The 20077-nt window shown below is 43.6% G+C and overlaps 1 protein-coding gene across 2 annotated transcripts in view; it reads left to right on the top strand.

Moving 5' to 3' along the window:
• IL2RB (interleukin 2 receptor subunit beta) overlaps nucleotides 1-20077 on the top strand; it is a 194575-nt gene that overhangs the window by 91770 nt on the left and 82728 nt on the right. The gene's annotated exons all lie outside the window — the stretch shown is intronic.

Raw genomic sequence — 20077 nt, 5'->3', positions numbered from 1 at the left:
ATGCACACTGGCCTTACCATTCATGCCAAGTCATGTCATACTATGTTAGCCATGCTTTATAATACTTTGTCGTGCTATGTTTTGACGTACTATACTCACCATGCTATGTCTCATCGTGTCATGTTTTATCACACTATGTTTTACCATGCTTTGTTAACTGTTTTGCCATCTGTGTCAGGTAATGTTTACCATCACATCTTCTACCATACTATGTCTGAGAGTGTGGCACAGGCTGAGGGTTCAAACCAACATTGCTCCATGTGACCCTGGGCAGGTCACTTGGTCCCCCTTTGCCCCCAAGTATGTTAGATAGATTGTAAGCCCTAGGACAGACAGGCAAAAATGCTTGAGTACTTGGCTAAACCTATGTAAACCTTTCTGAGCTCCTCTGTGAGAATAGTATAGAAAATTGAATAAATACTTTCATGCAAATGACATTTTTGACAATTGTTGATAGTTTTTCAAATACATTACTCTCCTGGATGGTACAAAATCAGGTTTCCCATGCACTTTTGAGATACTTACAGGCAAGATGTTGCTGTCTTTAAGATGTTTGTGGGTATATTCAAATAGTGACTTTTCTTCTGTTGAAGTATTTTCACTCTGCAGTTCAACTTATTCTCTTGAATTTTTGCTCATTCATAAGCACACCACTGCATTCAGTAGGAGGTTTAGAAGGAGGACTAGTTTATTTATATCTCCTTGCAAGCCTAATAGCTATCAAAGTGGTGTACATTCAGGCACAGTTGGTATTTTTCTGTCCCTGGATGGCTCACAGTCTAATTCATTCTGAGTATCATAGATCTCGAATGTCAACTCTATGAAAACTGTGATATGTTACTATTGATATGTAAGAATAAGCTGTATCATATGTTTTCAGCTATCATACGAGGGGTCACTGAAAAGTTCTCAGCTCAACCAACAAAGTTGGGACAGTCTCCATCGAGGGCTATACACTTAGTCCAGCGATTTTCCACTTTTTTCATTCTGTATTTTCCTGACGGAATGGAAAAAGTGGAAAACTGCTGGATTAAGGGCTCCTTTTACTAAGGTGCGCTAGCGGTTTTAACACCTCCATATGGCTTGCGTTAGTATTTTTCATTTCTTATGCACGCACTAAAAATGCTAGCACACCTTAGTAAAAGGAGCCCTAAGTGTATAGCCCTCGATGGAGACTGTCCCAACTTTGTTGGTTGGGCTGAGACCTTTTCAGTGACCCCTCGTATTTGTTTTCTTTGTAGCTAACAGAACTTTTTCAAGCTACCTCAAGCAACCTTTTTGTTAAAAAATTAGAACAATTAAAACTAAACATGCATATAGATTTTCATTTCATTCTATTAATTCTTTTTAATTTAATTTAATATTTTTTCCTTTCTAAGCATCTACTGATTTGACATCAGAAGGGTAAAAGGTAATAAAGATGTAGGGGGAAAATTATCAACATAGGCTACTGTTAAGTTGGGTTATCACAAGATGGGTTATTTTACCAAAAGCCAGGTCATTTTAGCATAGAGTCTAAAAATAGCCTGACTTAGTAGTAGCCCATGTTGATAACTTGCCCCCTTAATTTAAATATTATAGAGCAGTCTGTTTTCAAAGGGACATAGTTAGGTAACCAAGCTCTTGATCTCCCTGGGGAAAAAAATTTTAGCCATTGTGGTGGCTAACCTTTGCGATCTAGTTTTAGTAGGTAGCGAGATTAACCTGCAGTAAAAATGGCCCAAGCCAGGGAAGAAAAAACAGTGTGTGCAGTTTTAATTGCAGGCACAAGGCCCATGGAAATCTTTATATTTGCGTACTTCTTAGGTACCATTTGATGGGAAATTACTGTAAATAAAAGATCAACAGGTATAAATGTACCTGTGGACTTCCAGCCGTGGGAGCTACTCATAACTGTGCATGGTGCATTTGGCAGATATTTAAAAGTGAAATAAGAATGATGAATATACTGGGCCAATTTTCAAAGGGATTTCCATAGATATAAAGTGATTTCCCCACATTATCTGGCTCTCTGAAACTCTGAAATAGCCCTCCCTCAGGACAACTAAATAAACATTTAATAGGATTCTGTGCAAAAACAGCACAACATGTGGTAAAATAAACAGTAACCCACATGGATAGCTCCCCCACCCCCCAGACTGTGAGCCCTCTAGGTTCATGGACATAACTAATTTCATATTTAAATGTAACTCACCTTGAACTACTACTGAAAAAAGTATCGGTTAAATTTAAATAAACAAATACAATGTGTAATACCTAAAAATATCATATAATGTATTAATTTAAAGAGCAAAAATACAATAGCAAAACAGTTTCAAAAAATGGGATATAATATTAAATTATACCAATACAGTTTAAATATATAATATGTAATAATATGTGAATCCGCAAACTCATAGGGGCCGATAATCAGAGTAATTTAAGTAGGGATATTCAGTAGCACTTAATTAGAGAGTGTTGCTGAATATCCCCATAGACCATCCAATCAAAAAGTGGGTAGTCAGAGGTGGCCCTGGGGAGAAGCCCAGGGTTATGCAGGTGCCAGTTGATTATCGGGCCAGCACCAGCATAACTATTTTACCATTTAAAACTCTCTTAATCCCCTCCTTTCTCCTCTAACAGTTCCTCCCCCATCTTTAGGCCATGATGCTGTCTTTTCCTCCCTCCTGAATGAAGCCTTCTACTCCCCCCCCCAAAATGTCTAGGTAGGACCCCCCAGGTCTACCTTTCTCCCTGGTGGTCCATCAGGGGTTGGTGGGGGCAGGAGCACAGCCTCCTCACTGCTGCCCCTTGCAGCTCCTGTTCAAAATGGCTGCTACAGCTTCTCATGGCAACTCTCGGTACTACACAGTATGCCCAGCTCAGAGCACCATTTCTGCGCACAAATTTGGATGGCATTTACTGAATCCAGGCCTAAGTTTGAGTACAGTGGCATCAGTAGGAGATGGAGCCTTTGGCAACAGTGGGAAAATAAGCTGTACGGGTTCAAAATGGTTGCCAGCACAGGAAACCTAATGGTGAAGCCCCTCTAAGTTCTGGAGATGGAACTCATTGACCTACATAAAGGAAATGCAGAACTACCAATAATAACACTTTCAAAGTCTTCTTGTTTATGGACCTTGTCAGAGGGACTGATTAGCCTACTTTTGAGCAGTCAAGTCACAAAACTGTGTGTTATTGGCCTCTTCCATGTCCTTCTTTTCTGAAAGTTAGTCCAAACTGGGAACCAGAGTTATTACATTTGATGTAGTTGTTGGCAAAGCTAGGTTTTCTATTAAGCATCTTTTTTTATGATTCACTAAGCAGCTAAAAGAAACAATGTTATAAAATTGTAAATTACCTCCCAGTCGCTGGGTCTGATTGGATTATGTAGTATATGATGTTTGCAAAATTAGACCAAACCAACAAGACCCAGGCATGTACTGGTGAGGGGAGTAATGTATAATTCTCACGTTAACATGATTGTTCTCAAGTGAGGAAGGGGATTGCAAGCAAAAATAAAAATAATGACAACTGATATTTTTAATTAATATAGAATAGATAGTAGTACAGTACTTATTTAAAAATAAATAATTATCACTATTACATCAAAAGATATTTTTTAAAAACCCAGAAAATTCAGGAAATAATACTAACATAGAGGTCCTTTTATGAAGCACGGTAGCGGCTTCAGCGCATGCAACTTTTCATCACGTGCTTACCCCCGCGCTGGCCGAAAAACTACTGCCTGCTCAAGAGGAGGTGGTAGCGGCTAGCACGGCCGGCGGTTTAGCGCGCGTTATTCCGCATGTTAAACCGCTAACGCGGCTTTGTAAAAGGAGCCCATAATTTCCATCATCAAAAAGCATTGTCCATATTATGGGAAGGCCCTTCAACATATAAACACGTCTGAATTTACTTTGAAAACACTACTACTACTATTAATTATTTAACAGGCTAAATTTATAAAACCTCTGTAACAAACCTCAGCTTGAGAAATAAACACTTAAGAATTCAAGAAACTACTTTGGGCTCCTTTTACTAAGCTGGGATAGTGTTTTTAGCGCATGCAGAATTTTAGTGTGCGCTTAACTTGCGCTACGCGGGTAGAACTAATGCCAGCTCAATGCTGGCGTTAGTGTCTAATGCGCGGGGCAATTCTGCACACACTAAACGCACGCAAAAAACGGTTCTCGGAGGGGGGGGTGCTCGCAAATCGAGTCAACACTCGGTTTGCGAGACAAGTTTTGCGAGAATGTTTTGCTCGTCTTGCAAAACACTCGCAAATCGGGTTACTCGCAAACCGAGGTTTGACTGTAGCTCTCTTGACTATATCATGAGATGATTCTAAGAATTTTGAAAGGTCAAGCCTATCAGGTGAATTAATAATATCAGAGGCGCCCTCTTTATTAATCCCCCTTTTATCAAGCTTTGCTGCTGAGCAGCGCAAGCTAAATTCCTATTTGTGGCTTGGCATTTAGCTTGATAAAAGGGGGGAGGGGTTTAAGTTCTTTAGTTCCTCTATGCAAATAAGTAAGGAGAAGGTGTGGTAGATGGGATGGCGTGGCTCATTGGTAGAGCTGCTGCCTTTCTCCCCAGAGGTTGTGAGATCAAATCCCAATGCTGCTCCTACGCAAGTCACTCAATCCTCCAGTGCCTACCACTTTGAATGTCAAAGCTACAAAATGGCACTGTACAAGTCCCCATTTCCTTTCCTTTTCATTACTCATAAGGAATCGGGTTGATCAAATTGGATCACCTTAACAATTCCTGAGAGCTAAATAATGAGTTACAGGAAAGTTTAATATTCTTTGCCCTTGATTTGTTCTCTAAACCTTCCAATCTAGCATGAATAGTCAAGCTGTCTTTTAACAGAGGAATTGACATCTGACTGCATATTAACCATCTTGGAGTCATTATTTACTAATTGCTGTTGAATAGATTTATTCCTTTGTTCATGTTCTGCCAACTTCACAGAGGAAACCCCCATGAATTTACAGAGCTGAGACAAGAATATTCTCCATTCTGGTCACAGCCTTTAGATTAGAACATCCTCCAAAGACTGACTAGTTTTAAAGTTAACTTTGTTAGAGTTCAGGATAGAAGCATTTGGTTGTTTAACTGGAGAAGGTACTAATGAATAAGTTGAGTTGGAGAAATACACTGTACCATCCAATATAGTTCCTCCACCTTCAGCTCACGTCTACTTCCTCCCCCCCCCCCCACACACACACCACCTTCCACAGACCTCAGCTAGTGATACCACATGACTGTAGCAGCAGCAATTCTCGGCAGGAAGGGCAGAAGCAACAAGTGTGGGGGGTCTTAGCACCTGCAAATGCTGAAGACCTGCTATGTCCCTACCCACTCCATAACAAGATGTCTGCATCAGAGTGGGCAGAGACATGGCAAGCCGTCAATATTCACTGGTGCTGAGGCCCTGTCCTTGCTTTTTGCTGCTGACATTCTTGTTGAGCTCTAATTGATCCATCTGATGTGGTAGTGAAGCAACAGAGGTAAAACAAAAATCAGGAAGCTACATTAGGTGGGGGATGAAGGATAGGGGATGTTAGATTATGGGGGAGGGGGAAATAAGTAAGGTGATGCAGGACTGTCAGAGAGTAGGGAAAGGAGAAGAGGGGATATGCTGGACTACAGAGGGAAAGGTAGGGGATGCTGCACTACACTAGGGAAGACAGGAAGTTGCTGGACTACAAGTAGGAGATACTGAACTATGGAAGGAAGAGAAGGGGTAAAGATACATTGAACTACAGAGGGAAAAGAAGAGTAAGAGGAGAGATGCTGGATCATGGGAGGGAGAGGGGGAAGGCAGAGGTGATGGGTTATTTTTTGGTCTAGGAGGAGCAGAAAAGAGAGGAGTAAGATGATGGACTAGGAGAGAGGGAAGAGAAAAGAGAGATCTAGGACATGGTGGAATCATAAAAGAGAGGCAATTTTGAGTAGAGGTGGCTAGCAAAGAGAAGAAAGATGGAAATATAGCTAGAGAATATAACTGGAGGGAATGACCAATGGAAATGAAGCTGGCAATGATGAAGGGATAAGACAAACAAAGGAAAGTAGATGAGGGCTGTGAAGGGGTAAGAACAGTGGTTGAAAATGTATTTGGGATTAGATAAAAAAAAGACAGAAAGAGGCTGGGGAAGGAGTGAGATAGGTGAAATAGGACAGGGGAGAAGGTAAAATAGGGGAGGTGGGCTGGGAAGGCGCTGAGAGGAGATGGAAAGTTGATAAATAGGTAAAAAGTAAAGTACAGAAAGACTGAGGACTGGAGAGTAACAAGGAGGGTGAAGTCTGCATGGTTAGAGAAGCAGCAAAGAAAGAAATGGAGGAAAAAAATATTCAGAGATAAATGGGGAAGAATGGAAGAAGGCATTTTTCCCCATTTATCATGGAAAAATTGCAAATGGATATCAGATTCTAGAATGAGAGTTAGGAGATCAGAAAAAAGCAGAAAAGAGAAAAATTAAGGTGGAAATTCTATAAGAGGCACTTTAGGTGCCTAATGTACCCCCCCCCCCCCCTCTATGAAGTGGCGATAGGATTTTTTTTATCACCAGCCACTGCAGTATTAGCTCCAATGCTCATATAATTCCTATGAGTGTTGCAGCTAATACCGCCATGTCCAGTGATTAAAAAAAACTAACGCAACTTTGTAAAAGAAGGGGTTATTTTAGTAAATTGGCTTCAATTACTCATAATTGAAAAAATAAAAACTAGTTGGGTAATAAGCACCTATATTCTTAGGTATGATTCTATAAAAGATAGATACCTATCACATGGCACCTAGGGACGCCTAACTGCAAAGTAGGTGCATTTAGGGGTGGAGAATGACTTAAGCACCACTAGGCATGATTCTCTAAATGACTTAGGCACCTATAATATAGGCTTTAAAAACCCTGGCCTACATTACCGGTACCTAAGTTTTAAGTTAGTTGTGATTCTATACTAGGCACCTATGTGTGATTGACAAGAGATAGGCGCCTGTCTTTTTAAATGCCATTTACAGAATTTTTCCCCAAATGCCCGGAAAAAAAAAATTGACGAAAGTATTCTATTGTGATTTTACTAATTGGAATATGTCAGTTTTGGGAAATGTGCATCTCCGATGTCTCTGTAGTTTGTGAGTAGAAGTAGAAATGCAATTTGTGCACTGCATGAAGAAACTGACCTTTTGTGGTTTCCAGTTCAATTTTTACCTTCATATCTGTATTACTAATTTGTGGTCCCTTGTTCTGTATTTGTTTAGAGAAATTGGTTAATGGTATGTGTGACCAAAGTGAAGTAGTCTATTAGCTTGTAGTTTTTATGTACTGTAGAGATTGGTGGGAGTATTGCTTCTTCTGTTTCCTTGGTATATTGGTATTTTAAGACCTGGTGAAATATTTACAGTAACTCCTTTTCATAAATAAGAGCATAAGAATTGCCATACTGAAACAGTTTGAAGGTCCATTAAGCCCAGTATCCTGTTTCCAACAGCAGCCAACTAAGGCCACAAGTACCTGGCAAGATCCCAAAGAGTAAAATCGATAAGGTGGTTATTGTATGAATCCTGGGAGTTAGTGCTGGCCTAGGGCTCCTTTTACAAAGGTGCGCTAGCGTTTTTAGTGCATGCACCGGATTAGCGTGCGCTAGCCGAAAAACTGCCGCCTGCTCAAGAGGAGGCAGTAGCGGCTAGCGAGTGCGGCATTTTAGCGTGCGCTATTCCGCGCGTTAAGGCCCTAACGCACCTTTGTAAAAGGAGCCCCTAGTATGCTAAGATTCTGACTTTCTTTTTGCAGGGTTTTTGTGTTACTTCATTGTCTGGCATTGGAGGGATTGTGTGTTCCTCAAATGACATCAAAATTGTTATACAGTTGTTTTGTATTTTGAGTTGCAAAGTGAAACATCCTAGTTCTCCTCTGTGCCAGTTGAACTTTTTGGGTTCACATAATTGTTGCTTTATTGTAGTAATGTTACTCGCTGCCTTGAATATTTTAGAAATGGGACTTTTGAAAGAGTAAATTGATAACTGATTTTGTGCATGATTAGTTAGGTCTGATGTTTCTATAATGTATCCTATACTTTCTATACAATATTTTTTCTTGTATATTTTTTCTTGTATATTTATAGAAAAGAATATTTGAGGTACTAATATATGTTTTATTATTCAATATTAATTGAATTGTTTCTTTAGATATGTAGTTTAGCATTGGTAAGTGCTTATTGAGTTTAAAATACGTGGAGGGGCACTTTCAATAAGACATCTAAGATTGCCTTTGGATGTTTTGTAAAGCAATTCCAAAAATTGGGTAGGGAAAATGTCCATTTTCAAAACCACAAAACATCTATATATATATATATTTTTAAATGACCATTTTTTAGACATGCTCACTCTGAATTCATCTTTTTTGGCCATTTTCAAAAACCAAAACATCCAAATGAAAAACGTCCAAAACAAGTCATTTGTATGTAGGAGGAGCCAATCTTTTTTAGTAGACTGGTCACACAGACATGCCAGCAGAGCAGTGGGGCACCCTAGGAAGAACTGCAGTGAACTTCACATAAAAGGACCCAGGTACACATTTCACCATAACTCCCTTCCATTGGGAGCCCTCCAAAACCCATCCAAAATCTACTGGACCCACCTGCTAGCACCCCAATAGCCCTTATGCCTGCAGGTATCACCTATATGTCTGTATAGAATGGTTTTGATGGGCACACACTTTCTACCATATGTGCAATAGTTAGTGTGGGATATGGTCCTGGGTCCACTGCACTGACTACCAGGCTACTCTAGACACCTGCTTTCTACCCTACTAGAACCAACCATAATATCTGCAGCTGTCAGAGAAAGAGGAATGTACCATTTCTTTCACATATTTGGGGTGTGTGGGAGGGTGTCAATGACCACTGAAGAAACGTGGGGTGGGTCATGCCTTCATGCATTCAGTGGTCATCTGGTCAGTTTGGGTACCTTTTTGGTACTTATTTGTTTCTAAACACAGGTCTGGCCCCAAACATCTAAATCAGGGGTGCCCACACTTTTTTTGGCTTGCGAGCTACTTTTAAAATGACCAAGTCAAAATGATCTAGCAAAAATAAAATTTAAAAAAAAACACAAAGCACACTGTACGCAGAGAAAATCTTAATTATAATTTATATTCGTGTTTTTTTTCAAAGAGTTCAAGGCAGATGACTTTAAAATATGCAATGTCACCTCAGTAACAACTATACAAAAATAGACAAATATATCCCCTCCCTTTTTATTAAACTGCGGTAGCAGTTTTTATCCCAGGACAAGCAGGCAGCATATTCTTGACTGATGGGTGACGGCACCGACGGAGCCCCGGTACGGACAATTTTAGAGTGATTGCACTCTAAGAACTTTAGAAAGTTCTAGCTCGGCCGCACCGCGCACGCGCGAGTGCCTTCCCGCCCGACAGAGGCGCGCGGTCCCTCAGTTTCTTAGTTTCCGCGGAGCTAAGAAGACGCGTTTTTTTTCAACGGCTGTTGAAACTTTTTTTCTATTGCCTTCCCGCTCGCGTAAACTTTTTGGCTTTTGGCCTTATTTCGTTTCTTTTTTTCTTTTTTGTAAAAAAAAAAAAAAAAAATATTTTTTCTTTTCTTAATTTGATTTTCCCCGGCGGGGCCTTCTGCCACCATCGAAGCCTCGGCCTTCGATTTGGCGGAAGCCGTTTTTCCTTTCATGCCCCCTCAACCGGGTTTTAAAAAGTGCCAGCGGTGTGCTAGGCCTATATCTCTCACGGACCCACACAACTGGTGTTTACAGTGTTTGGGTCCTGAGCATCAGGCCTCTACTTGCACCCGCTGTGCTACTCTAAAAAAACGGACATTAAAAAATCGCCAGATACAGCAGCGATTACTGTTCGGTGCCGAGATGTCCGACCCCGTTCCTTCGACTCCGGCTTCGGCACCGATTCAGTCGGCACCCTCGTCTTCGACGCCGCGTGATTCCACACCGGCATCTCAACAGTCAGGTAAGCCGGCTAAGAAGCCTTCCCCGCTGGAACGTCTTCCGGCCTCGAGTGCAGTGAGTCCAATCCTGCCGCCTGTAAGACGCCAGCGGAAGCGCTCCGCCCCTATAGAGGTGAGTCCCTCGACATCGGGCTCCTCATCTCCGGGGCGTCGAGCGGCACCGCAGGTACCGCAGAAGAAAAAAGCGGTACCGGTGCCATCCCTCGATGACCGCATTACGGCCATCCTTCAGGTGCAGCTTAAGGAGCAATTAGAAAGGCTCCTTCCTGCTATCATGACACCGAACCTTCCGGTGCCGGCCCGCACCGAGCTATCGGTACCGGTTGTGGAACAACCCGTATCGATACCGATTGTGGAACCCGTGTTACCCGCTTCCACTGTTTCGGTACCGCTTCACCTAACCTCATCGGTATCGATGCCAGTCCTTGCACCGGAACCGAGAGCTCACCATCAATCGGTACAGACTTCGGCACCGGTGCGACCGATAACATCTCCTGACTCGGTATCGATGAGGTCGGGTAAGTCGGTGCGCAAAACCCGACACATACAAACGTCGACACCTGAGTCTCAGGACCATTCTTCCCATGTCAGAGACCCTGATCTGTGGGGAGACTCAGAGGAACCCTTTCTTTCTGAAGGCGCATGTTCCTCAGAGGAGGAGGATTCGGCTGTCCCTGACCCATCCTCCAAACAGGTCACTTCCTCTTTCTCCTGTTTTTTGAAAGAGATGTGTGAATCCTTGTCCATTCCTTTGGAGGCTGAATCCAAAAAGTCTAAAGCTTTTTTGGATGCCCTTGATTTTGATCAGCCTCCAAAGGAATTTTTGAAACTTCCCCTTCATGACATCTTGAGGGAAACTTTCTATAAGAATTTAGAGACTCCTTTAACTGTCCCAGGGGCCCCACGTAAACTGGATTCTCTATATAAAGTAATTCCCATTCCTGGGTTCGACAAACCTCAACTTCCACACGAATCATTATTTGTCGAGTCCACCCTTAAAAAGACTTCAGGAGCCAGTGTATATGCATCTGTCCCTCCTGGCAGAGAAGGAAGGGCCATGGATAAATTTGGTAAGAGGCTCTACCAAAATGCTATGTTAGCAAATAGGGCTAGTAATTATGCTTTTCATTTTTCTTTTTATTTAAAGCATCTCCTTACCACCATGGCTTCTTTCGAAAAATATCTTCCTTCACGAAAGCATCAATCCTTTCACACCTGCTTGTCGTCTCTTTTCCAATTACGTAAGTTTATGGTTAGATCCATATATGACACCTTTGAACTTACATCCAGAGCGACAGCAATGTCGGTGGCTATGCGCCGTTTGGCCTGGCTTCGGGTATCCGAGCTTGATGTTAACCATCAAGATCGGTTAGCCAACGCCCCGTGCCTAGGGGATGAGCTCTTTGGGGATTCCATGGACTCAACCACACAAAAGCTCTCGGCTCATGAGACGCGCTGGGATACCCTGCTTAAAAATAAAAAGAAGCCTCCTCCGCCAAAACCATATAGACAGCAGTCGGCCTATCAACGCCGCTTCACAGCTCGTCCATTAACTACCACTGCTCAGCAACCCAGGCGTCAGAGGCAACAACAACGTCAGCCTCCCAGACAGCAGCAGCAGCAACAATCTTGAAACAACCTCCTCAGCAGAAGTCACAGCCCTTTTGACTTCATTCTCCACAGTATAGCCAGTATCCCTATTCCTGCTCTCCTGCCTCAGCCTATAGGAGGTCGACTTTCTCTGTTCCTCAGCCGGTGGGAAGTAATCACGTCGGACCAATGGGTCCTCAACATCATCCGCCACGGCTACTCTCTCAACTTTCAGACTCTTCCACCTCAAAGCCTGCCAAAAGAGTCTGCTTCGAACAGTCCTCAATCGGCCCTCCTTATTCAGGAGGTCCAATCCCTCCTCCTTCTGAACGCTATAGAAGAAGTTCCTCTAGATCAAAAGGGGCAGGGATTCTACTCCCGTTATTTTCTAGTCCCCAAAAAAACAGGAGATCTCAGACCCATCCTAGATCTTCGCGATCTCAACAAACATCTGGTAAAAGAAAAATTCAAGATGCTTTCTTTAGCCATCCTTTATCCCCTTCTAAATCAAAACGACTGGCTATGCTCCCTCGATCTCAAAGAGGCTTACACTCACATACCGATCAATGTAACCTCAAGACCATATCTCCGATTCATGATCAATCATTGTCATTACCAATACAAGGTACTGCCCTTCGGTCTAGCCTCATCTCCAAGGGTATTCACCAAATGTCTCATTGTGGTAGCGGCATTTCTACGCTCTCACCACCTTCATGTATTTCCTTACCTGGACGACTGGTTGATCAAAGCCACATCCGCTCAAGCAGTTCTCCTGGCCACCAACCAAACCATCCAGTTTCTACAACTTCTGGGGTTCGAGATCAATCTACCCAAATCTCATATCATCCCCACTCAAAGACTTCAATTCATTGGAGCGATCCTAGATACACTCCACATGAGAGCTTTCCTACCATCCAACCGTCTTCAGACCCTTCAGTCTCTATGTCAGCAGGTGCTTTCACTACCTTCCATCTCAGCCAGACAAATGATGGTACTCTTGGGGCACATGGCATCCACAGTTCATGTCACACCTCACGCACGTCTTCACCTGCGCACTCCTCAATGGACCCTTGCTACTCAGTGGTCCCAAGCGTCGGATCCTTGCTCACGACACATATCTGTGACATTATCTCTTCGTCAGTCTCTTCAATGGTGGTTGGTATCCTCAAATCTATCCAGAGGTCTTCTGTTCCATCAGCCTCCTCATCAACTAGTCATCACCACCGACGCCTCTCTGTATGCATGGGGAGCTCACTTGAACGAGTTCCAGACTCAAGGTCTTTGGACAGCCCAGGAAAAGAAGCATCAAATCAATTTCCTGGAACTCAGAGCGATGTTTTACGCCCTCAAGGCCTTCCAACATCTTCTCTTTCCTCAGGTCCTTCTGTTGTGCACAGACAATCAGGTTGCGATGTACTACATCAACAAACAGGGTGGGACAGGCTCTCGCCTTTTATGCCAGGAAGCCCAGAAGATCTGGACTTGGGCCATAGATCGCCATCTCTTCCTGAAAGCTATATACATTCAGGGGGCACAGAATTCTTTAGCGGACAAACTCAGCAGAATTCTCCAACCTCACGAGTGGACACTCGATCCTGTAACTGCAGTCTATCTTCACTCAATGGGGCACTCCTCAGATAGACCTCTTTGCAGCTCCTCACAATCATCAGCTGCCCCTATTCTGCTCCAGACTTTACTCTCCGCACCGTCTAGCAGCAGATGCTTTTCTCCTCGACTGGTCGAATCTGTTCCTGTACGCCTTCCCTCCTCTGCCTCTCATGTTGAGAACCTTGTTCAAGCTCAAGAGGGAACGAGCCACCATGATTCTGATTGCTCCGAGGTGGCCCAGGCAACATTGGTTCTTCCTTCTACTTCAACTCAGTTCCAGGGAACCTTTTCTTCTTCCTCTGTTTCCATCTCTGCTTACGCAACAGCAGGGAACCCTTCTACATCCCAACCTCCAGTCTCTACACCTGACAGCTTGGTATCTCTCGGGCTGACTTCGACTGATACTCTTTTGTCGCAGCCCGTTCGTTCCATTCTGGATGCCTCCAGGAAACCAGCCACTCTGCAATGTTACCATCAAAAGTGGACGAGATTTTCTTCCTGGTGTCTTCTTCATCATCTTGATCCCACTTCCCTGGCAGTGGAGACGTTGTTGGATTATTTACTTTCTTTGTCTGACTCTGGCCTTAAGTCCTCTTCCATCAGAGTCCACCTCAGTGCCATTGCAGCTTTTCATGAGCCAGTCCATGGAAAACTTCTTTCAGCTCATCCCTTGGTATCCAGGTTCATGCGTGGGCTTTTCAATGTGAAACCACCTCTTAAAGCCCCTCCTGTTATCTGGGATCTCAATGTGGTTCTTTCCGCCTTGATGAAGCCTCCATTTGAACCATTGGCTACATCTCCTTTCAAGTTTCTCACTTGGAAAGTGCTTTTCCTTATTGCTCTTACCTCTGCCAGGAGGGTCAGTGAGCTTCATGCACTTGTCGCAGATCCACCTTTTACGGTTTTTCACCATGACAAGGTGGTTTTGCGTACACATCCAAAGTTTCTCCCTAAGGTTGTCTCTGAATTCCATCTCAACCAATCCATTGTTCTGCCGGTTTTCTTTCCAAAACCTCATTCTCATTCTGGGGAACAAGCTCTGCATACTTTGGATTGTAAACGGGCTCTAGCTTACTATCTAGAGCGTACGAAACCCCACAGATCAATTCCTCAACTTTTTCTGTCCTTTGATCCGAATAAATTGGGACGTCCTGTTTCTAAACGTACGTTGTCTAATTGGCTGGCAGCGTGCATTTCATTCTGTTATGCTCAGACCGGACTGACACTGGAAGGTTCTGTCACGGCCCATAGAGTCAGAGCTATGGCAGCATCTGTAGCTTTCCTCCGTTCCACTCCTATTGAGGAAATCTGCAAAGCTGCTACTTGGTCCTCAGTTCACACTTTTACATCTCATTATTGTCTGGATGCATTCTCCAGACAGGATGGACACTTCGGCCAATCTGTTTTGCAAAATTTGTTTTCATAATGGCCAACCTTCCCTCCATCCCTCTTTTTGTTAGCTTGGAGGTCACCCATCAGTCAAGAATATGCTGCCTGCTTGTCCTGGGATAAAGCACAGTTACTTACCGTAACAGGTGTTATCCAGGGACAGCAGGCAGATATTCTTGCGTCCCACCCACCTCCCCGGGTTGGCTTCTTAGCTGGCTTATACTAACTGAGGGACCGCGTGCCTCTGTCGGGCGGGAAGGCACTCGCGCGTGCGCGGTGCGGCCGAGCTAGAACTTTCTAAAGTTCTTAGAGTGCAATCACTCTAAAATTGTCCGTACCGGGGCTCCGTCGGTGCCGTCACCCATCAGTCAAGAATATCTGCCTGCTGTCCCTGGATAACACCTGTTACGGTAAGTAACTGTGCTTTAGTGCAGGGAGCTGCGCTGAATGCCCTGCATTGCTCTTGACACTCATAGGCTCCTTTCGCTAAAATCTGCTACTACGGTTTAGTAAAAGGGGGACATAGTGCAAAATATAGACAACAGATATAAATTCTCAAAATTGACATATTTTGATCACTAAATTGAAAATAAAATCATTTTTACTACCTTTGTGTTCTGGTGATTTCATGAGACTCTGGTTGCATTTTCTTCTTCTGATTGTGCATCCAATATTTCTTCCCTTTCTGCCTCCTGCATGTTTCGTCTCCTCCAGATCTCATTCCATTCCCCAACCAACATCTCTATCCTTCCATGAGTCCAACTTTTTCTTCCTCTCTCCCTGCCCCCTCCCCTTTCTTTCTTTCTGTCTATCTCCCTGCCTCTTTCTTTCATTCTTTCTTTCTTTCTCCCTGCCCCCCTTTCTTTCTTTCTACCTTCCTGCCTGCCTTTTCTGTCTCCCTGTTCTGCCTCCCTGTCTTTTCTGTCTCCCTGTTCTGCCTCCCTGTCTTTTCTGTCTCCCCTTTCTTTCTTCCCAAGCCACTGCCAGGGTTGTTGTCTGGGAACAGGTCCCCAAGCCACCGCTGACTTCTGGGCCCCCAAGCCACTGCAGACGCCACTGTTGCCAAGTTCTTCATTTTCCGACGCTGCAACAGGCCAGCAGGCAGCAATTGGCTGGCCCGGAACTTCCTCTCCAACGTAAGAATTGTGTTGGGGAGAATGCTTCTGCAGGGAGAGCTTGGGGCAGCAGTGGGGGACATAGGGGAGAGGAAGGCTGATCGGCCCGGTAGATTGCGAAGGCAACACAAGTCTATCACGGAGCCCGGGATGGGGTCCACGATCGACTCGCATTGCCTTCGAGATCTACCAGTTAATCGCGATTGACGTATTGGGCACCCCTGATCTAAATGGTGCCCTGGACGTTTTGTAAAATGTTTGATTATTGCTGCAAAACATCCAAATCCTAAGCCTACCCTGATCTTGCCTGAAGCACACCCCCAACACATCCCCTTGAGATTTAGACTCACTGTAGATAAATATCTTAGAAAAACGTCTAGGAAGTAGGTTTTGAAAATGGCAATTTGGATATTTTGGCGATTAACACATCCAAATGGCACTTTGTGGTTTTGGGTTTTTTTTTACGTCCCTGTATTTTGAAAATGAGCTCCTTAGTGTTATACATGATGCTTAACAGTTTGTATATAGAAATCCATTTTTTACATGCACATGAAGGCACTATTAGTTAATAAAAATATATCTATTGTGTCTCAAACTGTGTACTAAGTTCCCATACATATTTTCCTTGGGACCCTCCAAAATATGTATTTTGGCACCGCTAGACACCATGGTTAGATGCAATTCTGGTGCCTACTTTTTTAAACAACTTTTTAATTTGTTTTAACGGCACCACCTAACTTAGAGCACTGTTTCTACAATTCAGGCCTCTTTTTGTTATTTGTCCCTGTCCACATTCTGTCTTTAACTTTTTTTATGATTTGTATACTACTGCCTACTGCAGTTATCCTGTCTCTAAGCTAGGTTATAAAGTCGGTTTGCTTTAACTAGCTGAATGGTCAAGCTCTCAGTAATTTTTCCAGGACTATTTCTTTTCACATGATTATCTATTGAGTAACTAATGTAAAAACTCTAGTTCATTTCAGGCCCCTAGCGCTACTACTCGCATTATCATTTTTGGAGCAGATGGACATCTCAAAAGGGTCAAAAAGGTTTCATCTGCTGAAAACATCTAAATAGCAATTTTGGATTAAAGGCAAAATTAGGATATTTTATACTGTGGCTCTTCCATATAGCAAGGGTAGGTGTTGGAGGCATATTTTGGGAGGGACTAGGACGTGCCCAAAAGTAGGGCATCCATGTTCAATCACGTCCAAGTTACAAAAAAAGTGCTTTGATTTAACAGCAGACCACAGGAAGGATGAACATAAGAATTGCCACTGCTAGGTCAGACAGTGGTCCATTGTGCCCAATAGTCCGCTCACGCGGTGGCCCTTAGGTCAAAGACTAGTGCTCTACATGAGTCCAGTCTCACCTGCGTACGTTCCAGTTTAGCAGGAACTTGTCCAACTTTGTCTTGAATCCCTGGAGGATATTTTCCCCTATAACAGCCTACAGAAGAGCATTGCAGTTTTTTACAACTCTCTGGGTGAAGAAGAACTTCCTTACGTTTGTACGGAATCTATCCCCTTTCAACTTTAGACCTCTTATTCTCCCTACCGTCAGTGGTTGCAGTCCCCTTCCCGACCCCTACCATTCCCTAAGAAGTAAAACTGAAAAGGGATAGCAGGCAATATGGGCAAACACAACAGAGCAGTAAATGAGTCCCAGAAGTAGCTTAGTGGTCACTGCAGTGGACTACACACAATGGACCCTGAGTCCAAATTTCACATTAACTATCTTTCGGTAAAAATGTGAGCCCTCCAACAACAACAAAGTACCTGCAAGCCTAAACTATACCATACTTTACTGTACTATAATGCTTCTAGTCCACGTAATCCCCATCATGGTAGGTTGAAGGCAGACAATTATTACAAATCCATATAAAGAAACCCCTAAGTTATTATTCTATAGCTCCATAGAATTTCTTGAACAGGTGGAGGGGCATAATCGAAAAGGACGTCTAAGTCTGTTTACATCCATCTCGCAAGTCGTCCAAAGTTAAAAAGAGCCTAAGACACATTTTCGAAAGATACGTCCAACTTTTTTTTACTTTCGAAAATCATCTAATTATACGTCCTGCCGATCTGTTCGTTGAAGCCACTAAATCGTCTATCTTTATACCGCATTTCCGTCCAAGTCCAAAACGCCTAGAACAAGCCCTGTTGGATGTGGGAGGGGTCTGCAAAGTGATGGACTGCACACCCAGACATGCCACCTAAATAGTGGGGTACCTTACAGGGAACTGCTCTGAACTTCACAAAAAGGGTGCTATGTCTTCTCCTCCCTACAGCTCCCTTATAGGTGATGGTAAGCCCCCCAAACCACCTCCAGAATCCCCTAGACCCACTTATCTATCACCCCAATAGCCCTTATGGCTGCAGGAGCCACTTATATGCCAGTAAGAAAGGGTTTTGGGGGTGTATAGGGCAGTGCACATGTTTCAGTATCAATCCAGTGATTACAGGGGCTTATGGGCATGGGTTCTCCTTTCTATGGGTCCCTAACCCACCCCCCAGTTGACTTAAGCTGCCTCTGGGCTGGCGACTAGGCTTTCCTATGCCAGGCGGCCAGGTGATGATGGTCTGGAGGCTGAAATTTAAAGTTGTGAATAAAATTTTTATATGGAAGGGAGGTTGGTGATCACTGGGGTAGTGTGTGGGGGGTCTGTGTTATGTGTTTTCAGTGCTTATCTGGTGAGTTTAAGTGGATTTTTGTGACTTAGACCATTGTCTTTGTCACAAATTCCAAGTTCCGTCTAGGCTCTGTTGTAAAACTTTCAGTTATACATGCTGTATGACTAAGTCTAAGCCGGCCCACGTCCCGCTAAACTCCCGCACTTGACACGCCTCCTGAAACGCCCCATTTAGCTTTGGACGTTGAGCGGCACTATGAAGGCCTAGGTCATTTTTAAATACGTCCAAAACCCGGTTTTATTATCGGCGTTGGACGTTTTTGAGAAATGTTCGTCCAAGTGCTGACTTAGGCCGGTTTTTGGACGTTTTTCTCTTTCAATTATGAGCCCCATAGTGTTTCAATAACTTTCAAAAACTAAGTAGGAGCAAAATGAGCATTTAACAGTAAACAGTTTCAAATTTTCACCATATAAAATGGAAAAGATTTCTCATAAATTGACCTCTCTCTTAGACCTCTAGTAGTTGGAAAAGTGAAAAGCAGATGGGCAGAGTTCCTGCTGGTAAAAGAAGATCCTAGTAGTAAAACCCAGGGAGCAAAACCCTCAAGGACCTGGCCAAATAAAGATTTGCATGCCAAGCAATAGATTTTGAACTCAACTCAAGCTGCCAAGGAACGCCAATAAGGTTTCATCAATAGAGTCGTAGCATGATCAAATATCGTCTTAGCAGTGGGATTTGTACCTGGGTGTCATTGATAAAAGTCCACTGCACTAACCATTAGATTGTCTCTGCACCGCAGGGACATCTGTGCGGCTATTTTTATACAAATGTTGCTAGACAGTTGTTGTTCTCCCTGGGTTTTCACTGTTCTTACCCCCTTTTTTTTTTTTTTTTAACTAAGCCGCGGTAGAGGTTTCTACTGTGGTTCAGAGTGCTAAATGCTCTGACGCTCATAGAATTCCTATGAGCGTCAGACCAGCATCGGAGCATTTAGCGCTCTGGACTGCAGTAGAAACCTGTACCGCACTTTAGTAAAAAAAAAAAAAAAAGGGGGGGGGGTTAATTTGGACTATCATTTTGGACATTTTGGGATAAATTCTATAAATGGTGCCCAAATTAGGGATGCCTTGTGGTGCCTAGCCGAATGCTATGTGCAAAGCTAAATTAGTACATTGACTTTAATTGGTGTTTCAATTAAAAATTTCCTTAAAGGTCAATTTAAAAATATCATTATTTTACTGTTAATTGAAGTTGTGTGCGGAAGTTAGCATGGCACCTATTTACACCTAAGTCAAGGCACCTACCTGAAAAGTAAGCATGCTCAGTGGAGTAGTGAGGGTAAGAGTCACTGTGGCAGTTATGCCCCTCCCCCATCCTCTTCTCCTCCCCCCTACCTCCACACACTCCTTCCCCACCCGCCTTTTCCCTTCCCCCATGCCTCTGATGTCACTTCCTGTGCACAGATCCAGGAGGTGACATCATAGGAACAGCAGACGCTGGCTTGACAGCTGGTTGGGGGTTGGCTGCTCATGACAGGAATGTTACAGAGGTAAAGGGGAAAGGAAGTGGTGCACACATGTGGCAGTGGGGGGGGGGCAGGGAAGGAAAGGGAGCAGAGAGAAATATAGGTGCCTGCACCCTCACCAAGATGGCACCTATGGTGTACTGCCCCCCCCCCCCCCCCACTACCACTACCGTCCCAACTTACTACACCACTGGAAATGGTTAGGGATAGAGAATAGGCATGATATGACTTGGGCATCTGTG

Source organism: Geotrypetes seraphini, chromosome 2, assembly GCF_902459505.1.
Source record: "Geotrypetes seraphini chromosome 2, aGeoSer1.1, whole genome shotgun sequence".
NCBI lineage: Eukaryota > Metazoa > Chordata > Amphibia > Gymnophiona > Dermophiidae > Geotrypetes > Geotrypetes seraphini.
Note: the sequence above shows the minus strand (reverse complement) of the source record. Positions and strands in the feature narration are given on the sequence as shown.